This window comes from Hemiscyllium ocellatum, chromosome 14 (genome assembly GCF_020745735.1).
Source record: "Hemiscyllium ocellatum isolate sHemOce1 chromosome 14, sHemOce1.pat.X.cur, whole genome shotgun sequence".
In the NCBI taxonomy this organism is placed as follows: Eukaryota; Metazoa; Chordata; class Chondrichthyes; order Orectolobiformes; family Hemiscylliidae; genus Hemiscyllium; species Hemiscyllium ocellatum.
The window spans coordinates 7,358,427-7,384,076 of NC_083414.1; the positions used below are offsets into that span (position 1 = coordinate 7,358,427).

At 45.5% G+C, this 25,650-nt stretch overlaps 1 protein-coding gene across 2 annotated transcripts in view; it reads left to right on the top strand.

Annotated features, from left to right (window-relative positions):
* Window positions 1–1,945: 1,945 nt before the first annotated feature.
* LOC132822232 (plexin-A1-like) overlaps window positions 1,946–25,650 on the top strand; it is a 541,551-nt gene continuing 517,846 nt past the window's right edge. For both annotated transcript variants that reach the window (XM_060835337.1, XM_060835340.1), the window contains exon 1: window positions 1,946–2,022. The gene's annotated coding sequence lies outside the window, so the exon portion shown is untranslated. The remainder of the gene's footprint in view (window positions 2,023–25,650) is intronic.

The window sequence follows — 25,650 nt, forward strand, 5'->3', positions numbered from 1 at the left end:
GGGCAGCTCATTCACAGTATGCTTTCCTCCAACTGAGCCAGGTAACACTAGAGCCTTTCCAAGGCTGTCACTGTTCAACATAGCCCTAGTAGTGTCTATAGCAAAGCAAGCAGTTACCACAAAAAACGTCTATATTCATAGTGAACTTTTAATGATGACTTTTAAGTTACCACTCCAAATATGTCCAAAAAGTTTGAAACAAATTATTTTTCCATGCCCTTCAAAACTAAATCCTCCAACTCATGTTTTTGTATAGTACGTATCAGAGAAAGTCCATGTATAAATGTCTAGGTTGTAATTTTAATTATGTACAAACAAGTGGCTTTTAGATGAATTGAAATCTCTCACTCTGGGACTGCGTGAGAGGCTGTGTTAGACTATGTATGAGATAACTTGAATGTGTGCGAGAGTGAGGAAAATTGTGCTCCTTTTAACCCAGGTCAGTATTTGAAGAGCGTATTAGACTGCGAGTGAGGGTGTGGGACTTCATGTCCACAGTTATCCTTTTAAGATTAACTGCTGGTGGAATGTGTGGCTGTGTTGTCTGTTTTCAGTGCATTGCTCTTTTAAAATACCCAGCGCTGGCAAAGTGCATCTGTGTGTGTGGTCCTTTAAAAAAATCAACACTGGCAGAATGGAGTCTGTATTTGTTAATGTTTTAAGACATTCAATGTTGGCTTTATTTGTCAGTGTATTTTAAAACCCAACACTGCGTTTATTGCTTTGTGTTTATGCATTGCCCTTTTAAGACTGCCAAGTCTACTACTGTGCGCTTCTTTTAAAATTTTCAGTTTTGTTGTGGGGGAGGGAGGGGGGCAATGTCCGTGCATTGTCCTTTTAAGACCCAGCATTTTGTGCGCATTGCCCTTCAATGGCCCAGTATTAGCATTGTACTTTGCCCTTTTAAGACTAGGTTTAGCACTTAGGGGTGGGAGGGGACGGCATTGAATTCTATGTATTATCCTTCTTAGACTCAGTGCGAATATTCCGCATTGTCCTTTTAAGACTCTGTCAGTTCTGTTTTATATGCGCATCTGTCCATCACCCTTTTAAAGCTCAGCACCAGCATTTCGCGTGTATGTCTGTGTCTGTCAATGCCTTACCCTTTTAAGACTGAGTTTTTTTTTCCGTCTGCATTGCCCTTTTAAGACTCAGAACAAGCATTATGGATGTCTGTCTATAACTTGCCCTTTTAAGTCTCAGTCTGTGTTTGTATATATATGTGTGTGTGTGTCTATAGTTGAAAAATATCGTGCTGGAAAGCACAGCAGGCCAGGCAGCATCCGAGGAGCAGGAGAATTGATGTTTCGGGCATAAGCCCTTCTTCAGGAAGGGCTGAAGACGGGCTTATGCCCAAAACATCGATTCTCCTGCTCCTTGGATGCTGCCTGGCCTGCTGTGCTTTTCCAGCACGATGTTTTTCAACTCTGGTACTCCAGCATCTGCAGTCCTCACTTTCTCCTGTGTGTGTCTATATAAGTGTGCGTGTGTATATCTATATGAATGTGTGTCTGTGTGTATATAAGTGTGTGTGTGTGTATATCTATATAAATGTGTGTATATGAGTGTGTGTGTCTATATGAATGAGTGTGTGTATATGAGTGTGTGCATATGAATGTGTCTTTGTCTATATGAGTGTGTGTGCATATGTGTTATGTCTGTGTGTGTAAATGTGTGCGTGCGCGCATTGCCCTTTTAAGTGTATGTGCTCTCATTGAGCGTTAGTGCATTGCCCTTTTAAGAGACAGTGCCAGTATAGTGTGTCTGTATCTATCCGTCTGCCAATGCCTTGCCCTTTTAAGACTCAGGCTGGGAATGTGTCTGCTGTATTGCAATGCGGCTGCTGGTGGGGACAGGCTCCCTCTAGTGCTTGGATCGCACTTTGCCAAGGGAGTGAGAGCGAGGCTGGGGTTCCCATTGGATGCTTGGAGTTACATTCCATTCACCACGAGTGGGGCAGACAGCAGCTCCAGGAACAGTGTTGGGAGCTAATTATGGCAAGAACACACATCCGTTCACACAGTAAGTAGCTCCGATCCGGCCTGGTTTCCCTTTTGGTAACATTGTACCCACCTCAAACCCGGAGCGATACAAGGTTGCCAGCTCCTGCCTTTAGAGAGAGAGAGAGAGAGAAAGTAGCAGCGAAAGAAGTCAGGGCTTTTGTATCCATGTGATTTCTTTGTTACAATAGTTTTTGTGTGTGTTACAAGGGGGAGAGAAAGGAAACCGAGAGATGTATTTGGGGTTGTGTGTGTGTCTGTGTGTTAGAGCTCAGAATTGCTGATTTTTGTCTCAGTGAAAGACAGAGCCGCGGCTGTTTCAATGCAGTAATCTGAAAATTACAGTAGTTACCGATCTCGATGAGGTTGCAAGTTGAGACAACTAGAGAGAATTGCGTGGAATGTTTAAACCAAGATCTGATCGAATATTTCGCTTGTCGAGCTTGACTCTGAGTGCTGTAGTTTAAACCAAGGAAGAGGGAGGGAGGAATTTTTACTCGGAGTTTCTTAAAAGCCTCAGATCGCGAACCGAGAGGTTTTCCTTCACCCCCCCCCTCCCTTTCCCACCCCCACCACCTCCTCTGCCGCTGTACTATCTACATCAGGACGGCGCGGGAACTGGAATCTTAAGGAATTGAGAGGAATATCCAGGGTGTTGGCAAAAAGAACAGCAGCAAAAAGGGGGATCTTGGTTTTATTTTTGCTCACGGGTTTGCAGTCCCAGTGAAATTCCGGCGAGGCGTGTGTTTCAGATGAACTTGTCTCCAGTGAGCACTTTCCATGTCCCCGCTGTTTGCCCCATTCCCCGTGATAGATTGAGCTGGATTCTTTTACAAAGACATACGCACAGCGCCTGGTCGAGCATGCACAGAGAGTAGGGTTCACCCTTTCCCTGCGGGAAGCTAGCGAGTGAGGGGTGGGAGGGAGGGAGGGGGGTGTTGGTGATTTTTATTCGGAGTGGTGGGGTGAAACCGACGAGAGAAACCTTTTGAAATTGACTCGAGCAGCGGAATTAAAATTGACATTCTTCTGAAAATCCGTGTTACTTTCACCCATTTCAGTCCAGTCACTGAAAGCATTTTTTTCCCCCCGTTGGCGTTGAGGAGAGTCTCAGGAGCTTTTAAGATTTCAAAACAAGGAATTCCAACTATTAATAGATGTTTAGTTAGGTGTCCCAGTAATAGTTTATGGGCTAGTTAACCGCTAAGTTTGTTTAAATGCGATCTCAGTGCTGTTTATATCTACATTGAAAAATGTCACAGAACTCTTGTTTGGCGGGTTGTGAATGTATAGGAAGACGATGTTACAGACCAGTGTGTGAAATAATCGATACGGTTTCAATCTCAGGTTTAGTTCAGTAAGATGTATTACATTGTGCTGTTTAACCTCCAACTACACGAAGGTGCATCTGTGCCAGTGCAGATCCTGAATTATTACACAGTTACCAAAGGTCAAGGGGGGATGTGTGTGTCTCTATCAGTTTACCAATCTGTGTCAGTGCGTTTCGGTCTCTCTGGAAGTGTATCTGTGAGTGTTTGTGTCTCTATGCATACCTCAGTGAGTGTTGCCTGTCTCTGTACGTACCTCCATGTGTGTCAGCCTGTGTGCAGACAGACTGCATTTCTATCGGTCTGTGTATCTCTGTCAGTATGTGTCTGTCAGTGTGTGTGTGTCTGTGTATCTTTTTCTCTAAGTGTGTGTATCTCTGTCAGTGTTTGTCTCAGTGAGTGTGTCTCGGTATGTGTATGTGCATCTGTTTTTCTGTCAGTATGTGCCTCTCTGATTGTCTGTGTCTGTCAGAATCTGTATATCTGTTCCTGTCAGTGTGTGTGACTGTGCATTCTCTCAGTGTGTATGTCTGCCTCTCTCTCTCTCTCTCTCGATATGAACTGAGAAGCATTCTTAAGGAAATCAATCTTTATCACCCATTTCTGTCTAAGAATCTCTTCCCCCCCCCCCCCCCCAGCGCCCCAGCCCCAGCCCCCAACATGCGCAGACCGGCTCCCTCGTTCACTGAATCTTTTTAACATGACTATCTGAATAAAATGTTTCCCGTGCTATTAATCAGTGGAAAAGATGGGTCTGTGCGCATCCCCTCCCCACACAGACAAGGTAGAGCCTGTGGTACGGGCGGTAAAGGGACTGCAATTACATTGGGTTTGCTCCGAGTTCGTTTCCCTTCGGTTACTGGGGAGGGTCTGCCCATGGGAGGAAGGCTGGGGAGGGATGGAAGCCGAGCCCACTGAGGTGGAGCCGGGGCTGTGGACCGGCTCGAGGAGCAGCTCAGCTCAGCTCGGCTCGGCTGTCTTCAAGGTAAAGCTGGGCACAACAGTTTGCAAAACCCGCATTCTGCTCAGAATAGCGCGATGGGGGAGAGGTTGTTACAGACTTGAGCATTTTCCCCTGTCTCTCTCGGTCTGTCTGTCTGCCTGTCTCTCTCTCTCTCTCTCCCTCTGTCTGCCTGCCTGTCTCTCTCTCTCTCTCTCTCTCTCCCTCTGCCTGCCTGTCTCTCTCTCTCTCTCTCCCTCTGTGTCTGCCTGTCTCTCTCTCTCTCTCTCTCCCCCTCCCTCTGTCTGCCTGTCTCTCTCTCTCCCTCTGTCTGCCTGTCTTTCTCTCTCTCCCCCTCCCTCTGTCTGCCTGTCTCTCTCTCCTCCCTCTGTCTCACTGTCCCTCTCTCTCTCTCTCTCTGTGCCTGTCTCTCTCCCTCTCTCGGTCTCTCCCTTTCTCTCTGTCTCCCTCTCCCTCTGTCTTTTTCTCTCTCTCTCTCTGTCTGCCTCTCTCACTGTTTCTCTGTCTCTCTCTCTCTACCTCTGACGCCTTTCGGTCTGACTGCTTGTGTTTCTCTCTCCCTCTGCCTGTGTTTTTCTGTTTCTTTCTCTTTCTGTCTACTCGTTTAGCTCGCAGCTTGTCTCCTTCTCCCTCTCTCTCTCTCTTGTCGTCTTTCTCTCTGCCTGCATCGCTTCTCCCTTTCCCTTGCTCTGTTTGCCTGTCTCTCTCCCATTGAAGTATTGATGCTGGAGTTTTAAATAACAAGTCTTTCTGGGTTGGGTTAGATTTCTCTGGTTCCAATACAGTATTTGGTGTTGGAACCCTTCACAGCAGAAAGCTGGATTAGCATGTTTGACAAAAGGTTGCATTTCCACTCACCTCCAACTCCTATCTGAATAGCTGCTCCCCATCTCCTCACCACACACAGGATAGAATTAATTGTTTTGTTCTGTTTGGTTTTCTTTACACATCTGCAGCCGGCCAACTCTTGAATTTTTGAGTCCCAGTTTCTGGGCAGATTATTGGTGAGTTTGGAAAGAATAAAAGAATCAGGTACTCAGAATCTCTCGATTTGGTGAGGGTTTGGGGTTTGGGGGGCATGGTTAAAACTGTTTGGTGCCATTAATGAGCAGCATTTAATTGTTCAAACCAAAATATAAAGTATGTTTTTTTAGAAAAAAAACTCCACTATGGAATGTTAATAGATGTAGCCCGGCCAATTCTCAATGAGCTTCAGGGATTTGAAGCTGTTTGTAATGAGGATGTGACTGAGACTGTTGTTTAAAGGATTTAAACTGGGGTACGCTGCAGAATCTTGGCATATGAATGAGGGAGGCAGACCAAGACTGTTGTTGCGTTATACTGGAGATTGCAAAGCAGGCTCTCTGCTGATCTAAGGCACAGTTACCAGGCACTTCTCTGAAATCTGCTGCTGATGTCTTATGCTTCACTCTGGCGTGTTGCTGTGGCAACATACACTCTTACAGGCATGTTGTTGTCTGGATGGTGATGGCAGATGGCATCTGACCAGGAGACTCTCCCTTCCTTCCTTCCTTCCTACCCACCTTCAGTGTGGAAGGATTGGCAGGCCGATCATATCCTGATTGGACAAACCTCCCTTGACTGTGGTGGGACTCGAACCTGGGGCAGCGTGGCTCGAAGCCTGGAGTGCTAGCCATTGCACCACGACACCTCCTCAGGTGCGCCCAGAGCCTGTGCAGTGAAGGAGCAAACATCCATAGGTGTTCATTCCAGTTTCAGCAACAAAGAGAGGACCAAATGGGGTAAGATGGGGTGAAATGTTTTGGCGGAGTTTTCTTTTTCTGAGGAAGGGAGAATGTACCTCCATCTAAAAGTAGGCTTCCTCCCTCCAATTGTGTGCTTCTTATGTTAGGTTTTGATCACTGTCGGTTTTGAGTTTGTTTGGAACATTCTCCTATCTGCTTCACGCCATCTTCACATGTTGTCTGTTATTTTATGTGTCGAATATTTTGCTCCCTCCTTGGTTTTAATCCACTCTGTCCTCACATTTTCTCCATATTTCAGCACAATGTGCTGGCTGGAGTGCAATAAAAGAGATTGACATTTCATTCGACTGCTCCATTTGCAAAGTAGTGGTACAGGCAGCGGAGCAAGCCTGGACACAGTCCTTTCAGGCTCAGGGTTGTGTCTGTGGGAATCTGGAATGCAGAACTGGTGGAGGTGTGGAGCATAGGGTAACGAATTGTCTGTGAGGTGGTAACAGATTGAGATGAGTTGAAGTGTGAGTGGCGAAAGTGTATCTCACAGGCTGATGCTGCATTGCATTAACAGTGATGCCTCTAAACATGCATTTAGAATCGTAGAATCCCTACCGTGCGAAAACAGACCCTTCAGCCCAACAAGTCCACACCGACCCTCCAAAGAGTATCCCACCCAAACCCATTCCCTTACCCTATTACTCTATATTTACCCCTGATCTGATGGACCAAACCTACTGCAAATGTATCTCCAGCATCTGCAGACCTCATTTTTTACTGGACCAAACCTACACACCCCTGAACACTGGGCAATTTAGCACGGCCAATTCTGCACATCTTTGGACTGTGGGAGGAAACCAGAGCACCCGGAGGGAACCCACACAGACAGACACGAGGAGAAAAGATGTAAACTCCACACAGATGGTCACCTGAGGCTGGAATCGAACCCAGGTCCCTCGTACTGTGAGGCAGCAGTGCTAACTACTGTGCTACCCTCCCTCCCCCTTCCTCAGAGTCTTGAGCATATCTGTTGTTTGTAAGCACTGCTGCTGAATTCCTCCAATCTGTAGCAGGAATATGCATGTGTGCTGAGCTTTGGATGCGCTGGGATTACGTTGAGATCACTCTCTCTCAGCTTGTTCCTCTGAATACCTTCAGGACTTTGGACTATGTGGAAGCTATGTTTGATAAATAGTCTGTTCAGCTGTTCCGTTGATATCCTTGTGCCGAAAAAAAATTGTGTGCTTGGATGTTGTCTATACCAGGGAGTTGGGTGTCTCAGTCAGTGCCTGCACTGTCAGGGGAAATGGGGATAAAACCCTCAGCCATTTGAACTCGGTATACACTTCAGCTGGCCGGGCCTATTCTCACTGGAAAACAGAACACCGAGCAGAGATATTGAAAAATTAATGAAAGCTTTTGATGAGAGTAACCGCAGAGAGAATATTTCCTCTTATGAGGAAGAGCCCATCTTGGCAAGATAATCACCATCGTATCCATTGGGGAATTTGAAAGGAGCGAGACAAGTATCAAGGGGAGAAAGGAGTAGAGAGTTACAATGGTGGATTTTAATGAGGACAGATTGACCGAGGCTCAAGGACTGGTTGTCCTGGATGTTGAGTGGCTGTGTGATAATCTGAGGCAGAAATAAAAATCCCCTCCTCCTGTGTAAAAATGCATTCCCATCCACCATCCCAATTTTTCTTTTTATTCACTTGTGGCACAGCATTTAATGCCCATCCCTAGTTTCCCCTTAAGAAGGTGGGGTGAGCTGCCTTCTTGAACCACTGCTGACCATGTGCTGTAGGTAGTCCCACAATGCCTTTAGGGAGGAAATTCCAGGATTTTGACCAGTGACAATGAAGGAACACTGATATATTTCCAAAATAGGATGGTGAGTGGCTTGGAGGGGAATTTGCAGGGGCTGGTTTTCCCATATATCAACTGCCCTTGTCCTTCTAGATGGAAGTGGTTAGTGGGTTTGAAAGTGCTGTCTGAGGATCTTGGTTGTGCCCATCAGAGAGTTCTGGTGCATCGCTGACCTTGGCCTGAGCAGGGAGTGTGTTGAAGAAGGTCATTCCCTGTGCGTATGCTCACCAGCGCAAGGCACTGAATGTCAAGGAGCGTTGTAACTCCCAGGTTGAATCCTTCACCCCTTCCCTACCACCGAATGACCTATAGTAACCCTTATTCCAAAACTAGTAACAGCCTCTTACAGGCAGCTGGGTAATAGTCTGTCTGACCTGTGATGGTTGAGGAATACATATCTACCTGGAAATGAAAGTTTTTGATGAGAGTAACCGCAGAGAGAATATTTCCTCTTATGAGGAAGAGCCCATCTTGGTAAGATAATCACCATCGTATCCATTGGGGAATTTGAAAGGAGCGAGACAAGTATCAAGGGGAGAAAGGAGTAGAGACTTTTACCCCCTACATCTGAGAGAGTACAGGGCTCTGGTTTTGCTATTACGAATGCTACTTCTGAAAAACCTCTGATTGTGCTCAAGTTTCTGAGCTCTTGCTATGCACAGTTTAACTGCTGCGTTCCCCACATCCACTGCCAGAAGAGGGGGTAGAACCAGATACGATAGCAAGGTTCAAGAGGCATTCTGACTATCGTGATTGGAACCAGGTGGATCCCATCGACTATGAGACCCTTGATTGGGGCCAGTCAGGGAGCCCTGGGTGGCCGATATAAACAGGAAATTCAGAATCTCCCCACTTCAGGGACTGACTCAGAGCTGCCTAGTCACAGCCAGTGTGCTGTGCACAAATAAACAATGGGCAACTTGGTGAAGGGATATTCACATGATGTGGAGGTGTCAGTGTTGGGCTGGGGTGGACAAAGTCAGAAGTCACATGAAGCCAGGTTATGGTCCAACAGGTTTATTTGAAATTTCAAATTTTTGGAGCAGGTGAACCTGATAAAGGGGCAGTGCTCCAAAAGCTTGTGATTTTGAATAAACCTATTGGACTATAGCCTGGTGTCATGTGACTTCTGATAACTATTTCACAGACAGACACATGAACAGTCAGGGAATAGAAGGAAAGGGGGCAAGTGGCAGGTTAGAATGGCATCGCAGTTGGAACAGCTGTGGTGGCCCGAAGTGCCTGTTCCTGTGTTGTACTGTTTTCTTTGAAATACTTTTTGAACTGTTGCAAAGTGCTGTGGGTTGTCCTGTGTTTGGGAGAGGTGCCACAGAAATGCAGGTTGTTTTTTCAGTCACGGTAAAGAGCCAAATCCTGCAGAGTGGGAAATGTGGTCTAACTGTCCCATCAGGTTTTCAGAGGGGCTAACATTAAACCCTTTCCCTGCTGAACCTATAGTTGGCGGATGCTGAGTTCACGCAGCATTGATGTGGATTGATGAACAAGCGGATGTTGCCTATCTAGTTACAGCCCGTCTTGTCTGACTAGTTAACCCAGATGGATTAATGATCCCATTTTATGGTTTATATATGCACGCAGTCGGGATCATCTATCACAATTTATAATTTACGGTCCACTGATTTTGCGATTTTTTTTCATTTTAAATTTAGCTGTTCAGCCTCCTTCTGTCATCTGCAGGCATCTTTTTTTTAAAAAAAACTTTATTTTGTGGGAAGCCAGGGATGATGGTATTTAGCGTCAAGATCTGGGCATTTCCTGACTGGGCAGGTCCAAAGTCCTTTGAGGTTTTATTGTCCTTTTATAACACTGCTTCAACCCTTTCTCTTTGCAAAATAATGCCCCCACCTATTGTCACATGGCATGAATCAGCCGGTTTCTCCAAGTCTGTGCAGTGTGCTGTTTAGAGCTGAATTGAAGCCAGCATTCTGCACTAGTTACAGATTTTAGTTTAATTCATTCGGCCCAGCATTTATTGCCCATCCTTAATTGCCAAAAAGGGCAGTGTATACAGTCAAAAACATTGCTGAGGGTTTGGAATCGAATGTAGACCAGACCGGGTGAGGACATTAGTCAACCAGATGGGGTTTTTTTTTACCAACAATGGTTTCATGGTCATCATTAGACTTTTAATTCCAGAGAGTTCAAATTTCGCCACCTGCCAGGACAAGATTTGAACCCAGGTCCTCAGAGCATTAGCTGAGGCTCTAGGTTAATAGCATGATGGCTAGCCTTACACTGCCAAGGCACCTGGGTTTGATTCCAGCCTCAGGTGACTGTCAATGCAGAGCTTTCTCTGGTTTTCCCCTACAGTCCAAAGATATGCAGGTTGGATGGATTGGCAATGCTAAATTGCCCATAGCGTCCAGGGATGTGCAGGCGAGGTGGGTTGGCCATGCTGAATATGGGATAGAATATGGGCTGGGTCTGGGTGGGATGCCCTTCAGAGGGTCAGTGCTGAGCCGATGGCCGATGTTAGCGGGTACAGGGGATGGTGAACCTACAGTCTGGATGGACTCTAAACCTGTTGTCAGCCTCATCACCTTTTTATGTTGGTGATTAAGAGCATGACATTCATTAACAATATTAAACTTCTTTGGGGACAAAAATCTGGCATGGGAAGATGGTGCAGCACTTAGACACTCACTTTGTACCCAGTGACATCACAAGTTACATGCAGTGTTTCCAACCATCAGGAGGCAGTGTTTGATCCGGGGACGTTCTTGTATAACAATGATGGAAAATGTGCAGCACGGTCAGGCAACATCTCCCCACCCCACCCCCCTCTAGCTTATCTCTCCATGCTTCCAGCTCACTGCCTTTATTCCTGATTGAAGGGCTTTTGCCCAAAACGTCGATTTCGCTGCTCGTTGGATGCTGCCTGAACTGCTGTGCTCTTCCAGCACCACTGATCCAACATCTATGGAGACAGAAACAGTGTTAACATTTCGTGTTGGCAATCTTTCATCCAAATCTATTCTGGTGAAAGCTCAGTGACTGGAGATGTTAGCTCTCCTTCACAGTTACTGCCAGACCTGCTGAGTGTTTCCACAATGTTCTGCTTATGCTTCAAATTTGCACCAACTGCAGTCATTTTGCTGTTTGCAAGGGAGGGAGACAAGAACAAAAAGGGGAGGATAGAGTGGAGGATGAGATGTTAAATGACAAGAAGACTTGTGTCACTCTTTAATTGTCCTCCCAACCTCTTCCAGTAAAAAGTGAGGTCCTGATGAAGGGCTCTAGCCCGAAACGTCGAATTTCCTGTTCCTTGGATGCTGCATAACCTGCTGTGCTTTAGCCAGCAACACATTTTCAGCTCCCAACCTCTCCCCTCAAGCAACAACTGCATTTGCATGGAACCTTTATTGAAAGATCGCAAGGCACTCTGCAGGGGTATTATTGACTGACAGTCATATTGGAAAACACTTAAATGGCTTGGTGAGCGAGAGAGATTTTAAGGGGTGACTTAAACAAGGAGAGAGGGGTAAAAAGGGAAGGATAAAAACAGAAATTGCTGGAAAAAATCAGTGGGTCTGGCAATGGAGGGAAAGTAGAGTTTAGTTCTGATGAAGAGTCACTGGACTTTTTTTTTTGATTAGACTTACAGTGTGGAAACAGGCCCTCCGGCCCAACAAGTCCACACCGACCCGCCGAAGCGCAACCCACCCATACCCCTACATTTACCCCTTACCTAACACTACAGGCAATTTAGCTTGGCCAATTCACCTGAGCCGCACATCTTTGGACTGTGGGAGGAAACCGGAGCACCCGGAGGAAACCCACGCAGACACGGGGAGAACGTGCAAACTCCACACAGTCAGTCGCCTGAGTCGGGAATTGAACCCGGGTCTACAGGCGCTGTGAGGCAGCAGTGCTAACCACTGTGCCACCGTGCCGCCCACTAAACGTTAACTCTGCTTTTTCTCCACACGTACTGCCAGACCTGCTGAGTTTCTCCAACTGTTTCTGAATTAATTCTTATTGGTGGGAGGTATCATGTAAATCAGACTTCCAGGTTCATATGCTGGAGGCAGTTTGAATCCCAACAATGGCAGATGGTGAGATTTGAATTCAAGTGGAAGTTTGAGGGTGACTGTGTTGACTGTTGTATTAAACATCTGCTTCACTAGTGTCATGTTTGGAGTGAAATCTGCCACCTTTACCCAGTCTGGCCTATATGTAGTTCAAGACTCTCAACAATGAGATTGACCCTTAACTGTCATCTGCACAATTAATAATAAATGCAAGCCCAGCCAGCAACACCCACAACTCATAAATGAATTTTTTTACAAAAATCCCTGCCCACGTGTCAATTGTTGTCATGAGTCCAACCAGGAAATGCTTCCCAGTTGAGTTTAATTCTCTTTTCCCAGCTGCATGCAAGCCAAATGCTACAAACATGTTCATTTTACTCATAAATGTCATATATTATTCCTGGCAGTGACCAGGAGGTGGTCTCCATTTTGAAAGAGCTCGCTGTTCCATCACTGATTTTTTAAAAAAAAATTGATTTATTATTGTCATGTACTTAGGTGCAGTGAAAAGTTTTGTTTTGCATGTAGTATGGGCAGATCATACCATACAAAGTGCATGAGGGTAATAGAACAGGGCGAGGAATAAAATGCTACAGCTCTATAGAAGGTGCACAAAGAGCGAGCTTAATATTTAAACTTAAAATTTGAGACCATCTACTCCCACATCATTCACATCGCCTGAGAGCTCAAACCTCATCTGTGCTATAATTGCCTCCCACAGTTACAGTCATAGAGACGTACAGCATAGAAACAGACCCTTCGGTCCCACTTGTCCCTGCTGACCAGATCTCCCAACCTAATCGAGTCTTGTTTGTCAGCATTTGGCCCATATCCCTCTAAACGCTTCCTATTTGTATACCCATCCAGGTGCCTTTTAAATGTTGTAATTGTACCAGACTCTACCACTTCCTCTGGCAGCTCATTCTATACACGTACCACTCTTTGCGTGAAAAAGCTGCCCCTTAGGTCCCTTTTATATGTTTCCCTCTCACCCAAAACCTATGCCCTTTAGTTCTGGACTGCCCCACCCCAGGGAAAAGACTTTGTCTATCCACGCTCCTCATGATTTTGTAAACCTCTATAAGGTCTCCCCTCTGCCTCCGCACTTCAGGGAAAACAGTCCCAGCCTATTCAGCCTCTCCCTAAAGCTCACTATACTTCTATATTCCAATGCTCACCTTTCCTCTCCCGCACCTTCGACCTCTCCTCCCCGAAGCTGCTCTCATGTCAAACCTTACCCATTTGCCCTCTGCACCTGTATTTGTTGATGTATATTGGTTCTTAGTGGATCAGCCCTTGGTTTTAATATTCTTCTCAACTTCGAAGCCTCCCATGGCCTAGGCCATCTGATCTCTCAGCTCCTCCATCTCCACAAGCTGCTGAGATCTCTATGCTTGTCAAATCCTTTCAAATGCTCCCCGGCCCCGATTTAAATCCCTCCGCTATTGGCATCTGTGCCTTGTCCAGGAATGTTTTCCCAACTCCGTATTAAAGTTTGCTTAGTGCCACTTGCACTTTTCAGGAGTTTAAAGCTGCTTCTTGTAAATTCAAGGTGGGATTGCTGCATTTCTGTAGCACCTTTCTTGACCTCAGGACATCCCCAAAGAACTTTTCAGCCAGAGAGGTCTGTTTCAGTGTGTAGCAATCTCTCGATTGAAATGCTCCTTCCCAAATGTAAGACTGGAACCTAATGTCACCCGACAACAATTTTGCATTTATGTAGCATCTTTGCGACATAAAATGATCCTACAGGAACATCATAAAAGAAACTGTGTCATTTTTCAGGAGCGATGAGGCCAGGTGACCAGAAGTACAGTGAGAGAGATAGGTCCTAAGGGTGGGTAGAGGGGATTCCAGGGCTTGGGGCACAGGCAGCTGAAGACAAAGCCATTAGAGGTGGGGGGGATTATGACTGGAGGATACCCAAGAGGTCAGAATTTGATATCTTGCAGGGTTATGGGCCTGGAGTAGTTTACAGGGATAGTGAGGGACCAGACTGCGGAGGGATTTGCAAACGAGCAGGGACATTTTAACATGTATATGTTGTTTATCAGACAAAGGGTCGATAAGTGAGTGGGGCATGGTGCGTTGGACAGGGACAGCAGAGGTTGTGGAAGGGACTGGGTCAGAGGGATGGGACTGGTAGCTAGGGAATAGAGAATACAGCAGGGTCTGAAAACGATAGCTTCAGTTACTCCAACAATTAATTGGAAGAAATTTCTGCTCATCCAACACTTGATGTCGGATAAACAGTCTGACAATTTAGAGATTGCGGGGAGTTTGCCAGAGCTGCTGGGGATGTGTCATCAGTGGACTTAGAGAAGCTGCTGTGCTTCCTCAGAAATCAGCACCAGCGCCTGTCCCCAGTTGCTCTTAAACAAGGTCAGTGCAAACGAGGAGAGAAACAGACTCGACCAGAGAGGGGAGGGGTTTGGAGGATGCTAATGTAGGAATAGATGCAGGCCATTCAGCCCATCGAGCCTGCTCCAGCATTCAATATGATTGTTGCTGATCGAACATTTCAATGTTTTCTTACCCATCCCATCCCTGTACATCTAGGAGAAAGTGAGGACTGCAGATGCTGGAGATCAGAGCTGAAAATGTGTTGCTGGAAAAGCGCAGCAGGTCAGGCAGCATCCAAGGAGCAGGAGAATCGACGTTTCGGGCATGAGCCTGAAGAAGGCTCATGCCCGAAACGTCGATTCTCCTGCTCCTTGGATGCTGCCTGACCTGCTGCGCATTTCCAGCATCCCTGTACATCCACAACCTTGTGAATAAAAAAAATTCTCCTCAAAATAAGGGGGGCTTTATGAAATGGTGCTCCTGACTTTAGACTCCCCACCAAGGGAAACATTTCATCTGCATGTACCCTGTCTATGCCTTTCAGTACTTTCAATAGGCTTCAATAAATCACCTCTAATTCTTTGAAATGCTTAGAGAATACAGCCACCGTTTACTCAGGCTCTCCCCAAAGGACAGTCCTGGGAACAAGACAAAAGCAATGAAAACAAAACATTACAGATACTGGGAATCTGACATAAAAAACAGAAAATGCTGGGAACACTCAGTACCTGTGATGAGAGAAAAACTGGAGTTAACGCTTGGTGTCTAATAACGCTATTGTTCAGGCCAGTTCTGATTTGTGAAAATCCTGGATTTTCTGTGTGCTCAATTACACTGAGTGGACTGCAACAGTTCAAAAAGGCAGCTCACCTCCGCCTTCTCAAGGGGCAATTAGAGATGGGTAATAAACAGTGGGCCCAGCCAGTGACACTTCCACATGTGAATAAAAATAAGGACTTGAAACGTTATCTCTGTTTCTGAGTTCCTCTGGCATTTTCTGTTTTTAATTTACCTCAGTGCCTCGTATCATTTTCCCCAAACCAAAGACAGGCCGTGATATAACCTTAAGGTTCTGAATTCTGAGTTCTGCATATAATGAAGCATTTTTAATTCTCATCAAGCAACCAGTGTCTTTTGTAAATCTCGATGTTGCCAGGTTTAAAAAGGCCCAGGAGGAAGCTAACTTGGCTTTGAACGATGGTCCATCATGTTGTGTAAGCAGTGAGTTAGCACAACATTCAAGATGCAATACATCATAGTTTAAATCCATCATTATCCTTTCAGCCCTAATTAGGAAAAGCATTTTATCATCATAACACGCAGAAAGTATCTCCTTTAGCAACGACACCACAAAGGGAACAGTCTGAAATTCTCCTCAGTTTTGTCAATTTCCTCTGAGAGACCCAATGCCTCTCCCTTTTACTCTTCACTGTGTATTGAGGTCTGGGGTACAACGGCTCACCCTGTGCGACCCCTGTAAGGACTTGTCACCCTGACCTGGTCTGGCGCTATACATGACTCCAGTCGCAGCTGCTCTCACTTAGATAAACCTCTTGGCGGTATCAGGGAGCTGTGTGGGGTTGGGAGTAACACCTAGGGTGGGGCAGTGTTTACTGAGTGAGCCCCACACCTCATGAATGAATGAAGAGAATAAACAATGTTTGAAGCCAATAAGAGATTTGCAGCTCCCGCAGTGAAGAAATTTCCTCACCCTCTTGGTTGGTTTTGCCCCCACCTCCGATATGACTGCTTTCCATCTTGGTAGGTTACTGTGATCTCTCATCCAGACAGTGCTTCCCTCAAGAGATCCTCCACCTACATTGCACTGTCAGCTCTTCCTGTGGGGCTTGAACTTCCAGCTGTTGGAGGCAATAGTCACATCAACATAAACCAAGTTGACATGGTGGGCTAGAATGACCTTTGAGCAAATCTAGGTCAGGATCCCAGCTGGTGACTGAGGAGGTGCCTATAATCACCCTCCGTGAACTCCATTTCTGAATCCACATCATCCACCCTCTCCACCACTGATGCTTTGTAGCAGCAGTGTGTACTATCTTCAAGATCACCAAAGATCCTCAGACAACTCCCTCCACACCCATGACCATTTCCATCTGGAAGGACAAGGGAAGCAGGTACATGGGAACACCACCCCCTACATGTTCCTCTCCAAGCCACTCACAGCCCTCACTTGGAAATATATCACCATTCCTTCACTGTGGCTGGGTCAAAATCCTGGAATTCCCTTCCCAAGGGCATTGTGGGTCTACCCTACAGCACATGGACTGCAGCGGTTCAGGAAGGCAGCTCACCCCCACCTTCTCAAGGGGCAAGTAGGGATGGTAATAAATGCTGGGCCCAGCCAGTTACATCTACATCCCACGTCCCACATCCCAGATCCTACATCCCACAAGAGAATAAAAAAAATTGAGGTTGATTTAACCTCCAAAAGCAGCCTCTGTGACACTCCCATGCTTGTAGGTCCTCTCTTTATCTTCTCCACCCAAAAGCTTTTTCCATGCAAATGAGCTAACTGCCACCCATATTTCCTGATAAAGGGCTTTTGCCTGGAACATCGATTTTCCTGCTCCTCGGATGCTGCCTGACCTGCTGTGCTTTTCCAGCACCACTTTAATCTTGCCTTTAATCTCCAGGATCTGCAGTACCCACTTCTGCCTAACTACAAACCAGCCCAGGGTGAACTCCACTCAGTGAAACATGGCACGTTGATTTTATCACCTGTGAAGCAAAGCGAGGCCTGGAATTTCGAGAGTGCCTCTTCCGTATTTCCGGATAACACCCCCATGCACCCTTTTGAAGGTGTAGTCACTGTCATACGAAAATCTAGAGGAAAATTCTGCAGAGCAAGATCCCATGAAACAGCAATAAAATTGATGGCCCCACCGTTGGGCAAGTGTATTGGCCAGTGCATCAGGGAGAGTTTCCTGGATTTAAATGTAACGCTGTGAGATCTATCCTATTTACCCCAAGAGGAGAGGGAAGTCTTCAGTCTAAAGTCTCGTTAAAAAGAGGCTGGATCTTAATTTTATTGCCCCTCAGTCCCCAGTTAAGCCAAATTTCCAATTCCTCCTTTTGAGTCTCCTCCCACACACTGTTGTCTGGAATCCTTATGAAAGAAAAAGCATTTTTTATGAGGGGTGAGATTACATCAAGCAGCTCAAAATGGTCCCTCTGGTATCTGCTGGGCAGTGAGAATGGTCATTATCCTCCAACTGTGCGGCACATCCTGTTTATAAACGCTCAGTCATCCTGTGTTTTCATGTTCGTTTGGCCGGGGAACTGGAATATAATTGATTCCACGAGAAGGTTTTTTTTTAAAACTGGGAGCAAGCCGAGTTTCCCAAGGAAGAAAGGAAACTATTCCGACAGATGACCCAATCAGGAATGCACCCTTTTCCCATTTGCCTGCCCTCTGTTTTAAATCCCTAGGGGGTATGTCATCAAGTAGGTGAAGTGGGAATGTTTGCAGGGCTTTGGGAAAAATGTAGGGAAGGAGGGATTATCTTTTGTCATATAGAAACATAAAAAAAATCAGAATAGACTGTTTGGCCCTTTGTTCATGACTGATCATACTTCTCAGTCTCTTATTCCTGCTTTCTCCCCATACCCTTTAGCCCTAAGAACTATATTTAACTCCTTCTTGAAAACCTTTAGGAATTGAAGAGCATTTGCACAGAGCAATTGCATAGCCATATGTAAAAGGACATTTACTTTTTAACACTATGTATGTATGGTTTCGGAGAAGAGGAATGAAAAGTGATGCATCTTGGAATGGGACACTTCCTTAAAGGCACTACAGCAGGTGGTGGTTGTAGGCTGGATATTTAACAGAGTTGAAAATGTGTTGCTGGAAAAGCGCAGCAGGTCAGGCAACATCCAAGGAACAGGAAATTCGACGTTTCGGGCATAAGCCCTTCATCAGGACTCATTCGAAACGTCGAATTTCCTGTTCCTTGGATGCTGCCTGACCTGCTGCGCTTTTCCAGCAACACATTTTCAGCTCTCATCTCCAGCATCTGCAGACCTCACTTTCTCCATTTAACGGAGTTCTCTAGGTTGACACACAGTGCAGTACTGAGGGTGTGCTGCACATTCAGAGGTGCTGGCTTTCCAACTGTGGTGTTAAAACATGACATGTGGATGGAGAAGATCCCCTGGGAGTGTTCTGACAAAAGCAGAGGCATTAACTCAACTGTTCCTTGATCAACAAAATCGATGATCTGGTCGTTGTGACACTGCTATCAGTGGAAGCTGGCTGCGCACTGTTGACTCTGAGCTTTGTGGCTTATGCTGGGAGGTGGTGGAGGAGTGGTACTGTTGCTGAGCTCGTAATCCAGTAATACACTGGGGTCCCAATTCACATGGTGGAAGTTGAATCCAATTTTTAAAAAGTTGGAATGTAAAACCTAATGATGACTGCCATTGATCGTGGTTTTAAAACCCTACCTGGTTCACACATGGCCATTAGCAAAGGGAATCTGCTGTACTTACCATGTTAGGCTCTTAACTGCCCAGTTAACTTTGAAATGCACACAGTTGTATCAAACTGATGGAAATAAAAATTCTCTCCCTAATGAAACTGTGGGGATATCCACACTAAATGGACCAGCTCACCATCCTGACTACAGTGACTTGCTTTTACTCCTAAATTATAGTATAACTTGACTGAAATATTGGGGTGTCCAATGATGATGGTAAAAGGTGCTACATAAAGTGGTGTTATCACTAGACTAGTAATCCTGAGAGTCCAGATTAGAGTGGTGCTGGAAAAGCACAGCAGGTCAGGCAGCATCTGAGGAGGAGGAAAATCGATGTTTGGGCAAAAGCCCTTCATCAGCCCTTCATTTTGCCTGAAATGTCGATTTTCCTCCTCTTCAGATGCTGCCTGACCTGCTGTGCTTTTCCAGCACCACTCTAATCTAGACTCTGATCTCCAGCATCTGCAGTCCTCACTTTTCCCTAGTAATCCATTGCAGATAGTCAAGAAAACCCATCTAATTCACTAATGTTCTCTGGGGAAGGAAATCTGCCATCCTTACCTGGTTTGGTCTACATGTGACTCCAGACCTACAGCAATATGACTCTTAAGTTCTCTCTGGGCACTTGGGGGTGGACAATAAATTCTGGCACTAGTCAGTACCACCTATATCCCATCAATGAATAAAAAATGCAACTCTTTGTGGGTGTGTCGGAGGGCTGTGTCTATGGAGATAGATTTTTTTTAAATTCTCTCATGCAATGTGGGCATCGCTGGCTGGGCCAGTATTTATCGCCCGTCCCTTGTTGCTCCTTGAGAAGGTGGTGGCGAATTATCTTCTTGAACCGCTGCAGTCCCTGTGCTGCATGTTAACTCACAATGTCCTTAGGGAGGGGAATTCCAGGATTCTGACCCAGCAACAGGGAAGGAACAGCAATGTATTTCTGAATCAGGATGGTGAATGACTTGGATGTTAACCTGCAGGAGGTCATGTCATGTTCCCAAGTATCTGCTGCCCCTGTCCTTCTCAATGGAAATGGTCATGGATTTGGAAGTTGCTGTCTGAGAATTTGTTCTGAATGTCTGTGCATCTTGTAGATATTACACACTGCTGCTACTGAGTATTGATGGTGGATGAATGCCAGTCAAGTGGGCTGCTTTGTCCTGGATGGTGTCAAACTTCCTGAGTGTTGTTTGGGCTACATCTAGGGCAAGTGGGGAGTATTTCATCACACTCCTGACTTGTGCCTTGTAGATGTTGGACATGCTTTGGGGAGTCAGGAGGTGAATTACTCGTTGCAGGATCCTTGGCCTCTGACCTGTTCCTGTAAAGTCACAGCCAGGAGGACAGGAAATCATTATGAGATGTAGGAGCAGATGGAGGCATAATGATTAAAGGAAAACAGTAGCCTAATGGTCTTGGGGTTTTTTGGATTGAGTGACCGTGGTAACTGGAAAGGTTGTAGATTCATATGTTTTATTCTAACAGAGTGTTTGAAAACCTTAATTTTCTGAATCATAAGCTGCAGGGCAGAAATGGTTCATATATTTAAGAACACATTTTATTGTGTTGTTTACAGAGATTTAAGCCTTTTGTATGTCAGATGTGCTTCCGAATCTGTGTCCCCTTCTCTTCTCTCACTCTGTCTCTGTATCTCTGTGTCTATGTCTGTGACTTTCTCTGTATACGGGTGTGTTTATGCGTATGTGTCTCTCTCTATTTCTCTTTCTTTCTGTTCTTTTGCTGTGTGTGTCTATCTTTCAGTATCTCAGGAGGCATTAATGTGTCTCTCACTCTATTTTTCTCCTTCCTAATTTGGTGTGTGCATTTCTTCCTGTGTGCATGTATGTGTCTGTCTGTTTGTCTGTCTCTCTCTCTGCATGTATGTGTCTGTCTGTCTGTGCGTCTCTCTCTCTCTCTCTGCAAGTATGTGTCTGTCTGTCTGTGCGTCTCTCTCTCTCTCTGCATGTATGTGTCTGTCTGTCTGTGCGTCTCTCTCTCTCTCTCTCTCTGCATGTATGTGTCTGTCTGTCTGTGCGTCTCTCTCTCTCTCTGCATGTATGTGTCTGTCTGTCTGTGCGTCTCTCTCTCTCTCTCTGCAAGTATGTGTCTGTCTGTCTGTGCGTCTCTCTCTCTCTCTGCATGTATGTGTCTGTCTGTCTGTGCGTCTCTCTCTCTCTCTCTCTCTGCATGTATGTGTCTGTCTGTCTGTGCGTCTCTCTCTCTCTCTGCATGTATGTGTCTGTCTGTCTGTGCGTCTCTCTCTCTCTCTCTGCAAGTATGTGTCTGTCTGTCTGTGCGTCTCTCTCTCTCTCTGCAAGTATGTGTCTGTCTGTCTGTGCGTCTCTCTCTCTCTCTGCATGTATGTGTCTGTCTGTCTGTGCGTCTCTCTCTCTCTCTGCATGTATGTGTCTGTCTGTCTGTGCGTCTCTCTCTCTCTGTTTCCTTCTCGATTTGCCTGGACATGTCCTGCTCGTTGCCAATCCACACTGGCTCTCACCTGGCGCTGTATCTTCTGTCTGTTGACAAGAAGACCTGCTGTGTCTGGGGTCACTGTGAATCCTTTGGGCCCTGTCATTAAGATACAGGCATTTACAGTTCTGGAGCATTCACTGACTCCATTACAGACACCAACACCTGTGTTTTTTCCTACATGCGACTCTCCAAAGTAGATTTAATTGTGCCACGAGTGAATTCACTTGTTAAACCTGAGGCAGTCAGTGAGTTATTTTCTTCTGTAATTGTCCATTAATTGGCTCTTGCATTTCTTCAAGACTAAAGATAACTGCAACTTTATCCAATTTAAAAACAAAAGTAGTATATAGCTGGAATTAAAAGTTCTTTAGCTATGGAGTGTTCTTACCACATTTTCCGGTGAGATGCTTGGTTGAAGGCAGTGTGTTAGAGTTCATGGTAAGACCCCCAGGTGTGAGGAGGAGAGGAGGGATACATTTGGTGTAACATTTTCCTGCTAGCCCAGCACTATGGCTCATGTTTTTGAGACCACCCCCCACTGGAGGCATGACATAATGCGGCGCCATCTTTCAGATTGCTGCCATGGGATCTTGGCTGTGCGTAAATTGCCACATGGGTTTCCTGGGTCACGACAAGGCAGACGTCCTTGCGACGGAAAGGCTCCAGAACGTTCCAGCTCAGCGAGAGGCACTGCGGCAAAACGTGAAACCTTTATCGTTGCTGATGTGGCCTCACAATGCAGGAGGCTGCGGTTCCTGCTGGTGTAATAGTGCAGCCCATAATAGGCACTGCATAAATGTAGGCATTTGCCACCCAACCAAGGATGAATTTTAGATTGGTTATGGCATGGAACAAGGCCATTTGGCCCGTTGTGCCTGTAATGATACTATTACCCAGTGCCCACTCCTGCCTTTTGTCTATATTCCTTCCTGCCATCCAGATTGCTATCCAATAACCATCCAGTGCCCCTCTTGAATGCCTCGATTGAACCTGCCTCCATCACATTTCCAGGCAGTGCATTCAGTACCCCAAATCCTTGCTGGGTAGAGATGATTTTTGTCACACCACTCTGGTTTCATTAGCAACTGAAGGTTGTTCAATGCAGGAAGGGGATACCCGTCAGGGAATGGGGGGGTCCATGTTGCTGAAAGCGATGTTGTTGTAAAACGTAACAAATTTTCTTTGTTGTAATTATTAGTAAACCTCATTCTAGAAATGCAAAGTGATCGAAAAGAAATTTGAATTTTAAAGTCCTCATGAAAAATTCAATAAGGCAGATGTTAAACTGATGGTCTCATGTGTTTGAAACACTATCGATAGATGGGGATATTTGCAAAAATATCTAAATTCAAAAGAAATGTCACCTGGAAAATGGCAAAAATGTTCAGGTCATAGCGTCAGTGGTTTAAGGGGAGGCACTTTTTATTTAATTCTTTCATGTCATCTGGGTATTTCTGCTTAATCCCACATTTCTTGCCCTTTTGTAATTGGCCCTTGAACTGAATAATTTACTCAGTCAGTTCAGAGGGCAGTTTAAGAGTTAACCATATTACTGTGGGTTTGGAGTCATATGTCGGCCAGATCAGGTAAGAATGGCAGATTTCTTTCCCTAAAGGACATTAGTAAATCAGACGAGTTTTATTACAATCTGATTTATTAATTAACTTTGCATTCCAGCAGTTTCATAGTCATCGCTGCGAAGATGCTGTTATAATCCAGATTTTTAAATTAAGTTGTAATTCCCCCACCACCAGAATCTCCACAACATTACCCCAGAGCTCTGGATTACTAGCCCATCTATGTCATCATTTCACCATCAGGTTTCCTGCTGGCTAAATGACATAAGGGAGAAAGGAACTGAAGGTAATTGAAAGTTAGAGGAAGCAAGTTGGGAGGCAGCTTGTGTGGAACATAAAGCATAGAAGGTAGGAGAAGGCCATTTGGCCCCTCAAGCCTGCCCCACCATTCAATCTGATCATGGCTGACCATTGAGCTCAAAGCTTCAATCCTACCCTCCCCGCATATCCCATGATTCATTTAGTCAAAACAGCTGTAAGTAGGCCCTTCTTGAAAACAAGTGAGATCGTGAATTCCACGGGCTCACCACTCCCTGGGTAAAAACATTTCTGCTCATCTCAGTCATAGCAGGTTTATCCTAATCTTGGTGTCTGGTTGTGAACTCCCCCACCATCAGGCACGACCTTTTAGTGTCTAACCTACCTCCTGTTAGAACTTTGTAGATTATGAGATTCCCCCCGCCCCCCACCTCAGTCTTCTAAACATCCTAACCAACTCAGTCTCTCCTCATATGTCAATTCCAGCATGGACCAGTCAGGCTGAATGGCCTTTTCTGAGGTCTAAATTCTGTTGAGAACCTTATGCTGTATTCTGAAGCATCTTGAGATATTCAAGGAAATTGATTAATTGAGAGTTAATCTCCTCAAAGCTGTTGGACTGTTTGATTGACATTTTGGGAAGCAGTCTTTAGGAGGGACGTCCTACTGATCACACCACTTAACGTGGCTTTTTTAAAATCAGTCATGGGACTTGGATGTTGCTGGCTGGTCTAGCATTTATTGCCCATCCCTTGTTGCCCTTGAGATGGTGTTGGTGAACTGCCTTCTTGAACCACTGCAGTCCAATTTCTGTGGGTAGACCCACGATGTTATCAGGGAGGGAGTTCCAGGATTTAAACCCAGCCCATTTGTTGTTGTCCATTGCTCGCTGGGTTGAGTGAATGGCTTGGAGGGGAACTTGCAAGGGGGTGGTGTCCCTATTTATCTGCCACCCTTATCCGTCTAGATGGTAGTGGTTGTGGTTTTGCAAGGTGCTGTCTTTGCGTGAGTTTTGTTGTGGGGGTGGCTTGGAAATGTAAAGAGGGGGAGAGGGTGATAATTTAAGAATTGGTTTCCATTTGCTAATTCACACCTGAGCTTCCAAGACTTTTTTTAACAAATGCAGGATAATCCCAGGGGAGCAGTTTTTTGACCCTGTGTTCTTATACCCATTTCCCTCTGTGTGTAATCATGAAATCCTGTGGTTGTATTGTTTAAACTGTCAGTGGAATAGAGGGGGGGGGGGAATGTATGTATTTGTTTTCACAAAACATTATATACGCATATTTATATGAAGTTGTCATGTAAGGTGTGTCTCTAACTCTTAAGCAAAACTACTCGGTCCCATCCCATTAACTGCAGCTCCTTAAAACCTGAATTCCACCTTTACCCTATAATTACGTTTCTCGATGGGTGTGATCAATTGCATTCCTGTTCTGACAAAAATTGACGTGAACAATTTTTGAGTTTTGAAATCTTTGCCTCCCAAAGCATCTGATGAGTGGCCCCAGGGTCTGATTGCCCTGAGTACAAAGCACCTCCAAGTAACTGCACCCTTATGTTCGCTCCAAACCCCGGGCAAGTCTAATTGTTTGGGTCTGTGTGTATATTTTATTTTGATGGTGCTGCAGGAGATGAGACGGACTTTATTACCATGCTCCTCCACAAGGATGGCACTCCAGGGACACCCTTGTGTTTTGCCTTTTGTGATTTTTTTTTGACTGCTGCCACTGTCTCTCGGCTGATTTGGCCAGGGAATATAGTGTCCAATGAATTCAGATTTGTGGTGAACAGAGCCGATACTGATGCTTACTGTGCACTCAAAAGTCCTGAAGCCTGGACTAATTGCACAGAGAACCAACAATTTGTGCATCCTTGTCATTAAAATAATAATCTGAGGATGATCCCTAACAATGATTAATACTGGCGATGTGTATTTTGGAATTGAGATTTTTCCTGAGCTGCCATTACATGGTTGAGAACAGATTTTTGTATGACTTCCACACAGTTAGAAATTTTGTTGCAGCAGCTCACATTTGACTTGCAAATCGTCTAATCCACCAGCTCCAGTGATTTCCCTGCAGCCTTGATCTAATTTATAATTGCAATGTGATACCAAATGCATGACCTCCAACCCTTAGAAGGACAAGGGCAGCTGATTCATGGGAACACCTCCTCTTGCAAGCTCCTGTCCAAGACATTTTCCATACTGACTTGGGAAGTATATCACTGTCACTTCAGTGTCACTGGGTCAAAATTCTGGGACTTGCTCCCTAAGCGTTATGCAGCTGTCCCCACTTCTTATAGAAAGACAGCTCAAAGCCACCCTTGAGGGCAATTAGGGATGGCAATAAATGCTGGCCCAGTCAGTAACACCTATATTTCTGTGAATGATCTTGAAAACTGTGTCTTTTTTTTGTTTTCCTCATTTATGGGCATCACTGGCTGGACCATCATTTATTGCCACCTAACCGCCCCCCCCCCCCCCAAATTGCCCCAATTGGAGGTGAGCTGCCTTCTTAAACTGCTGCAGTCCATGTGCTGTAGGTAGACTCTTAGGGAAGGAATTCTAG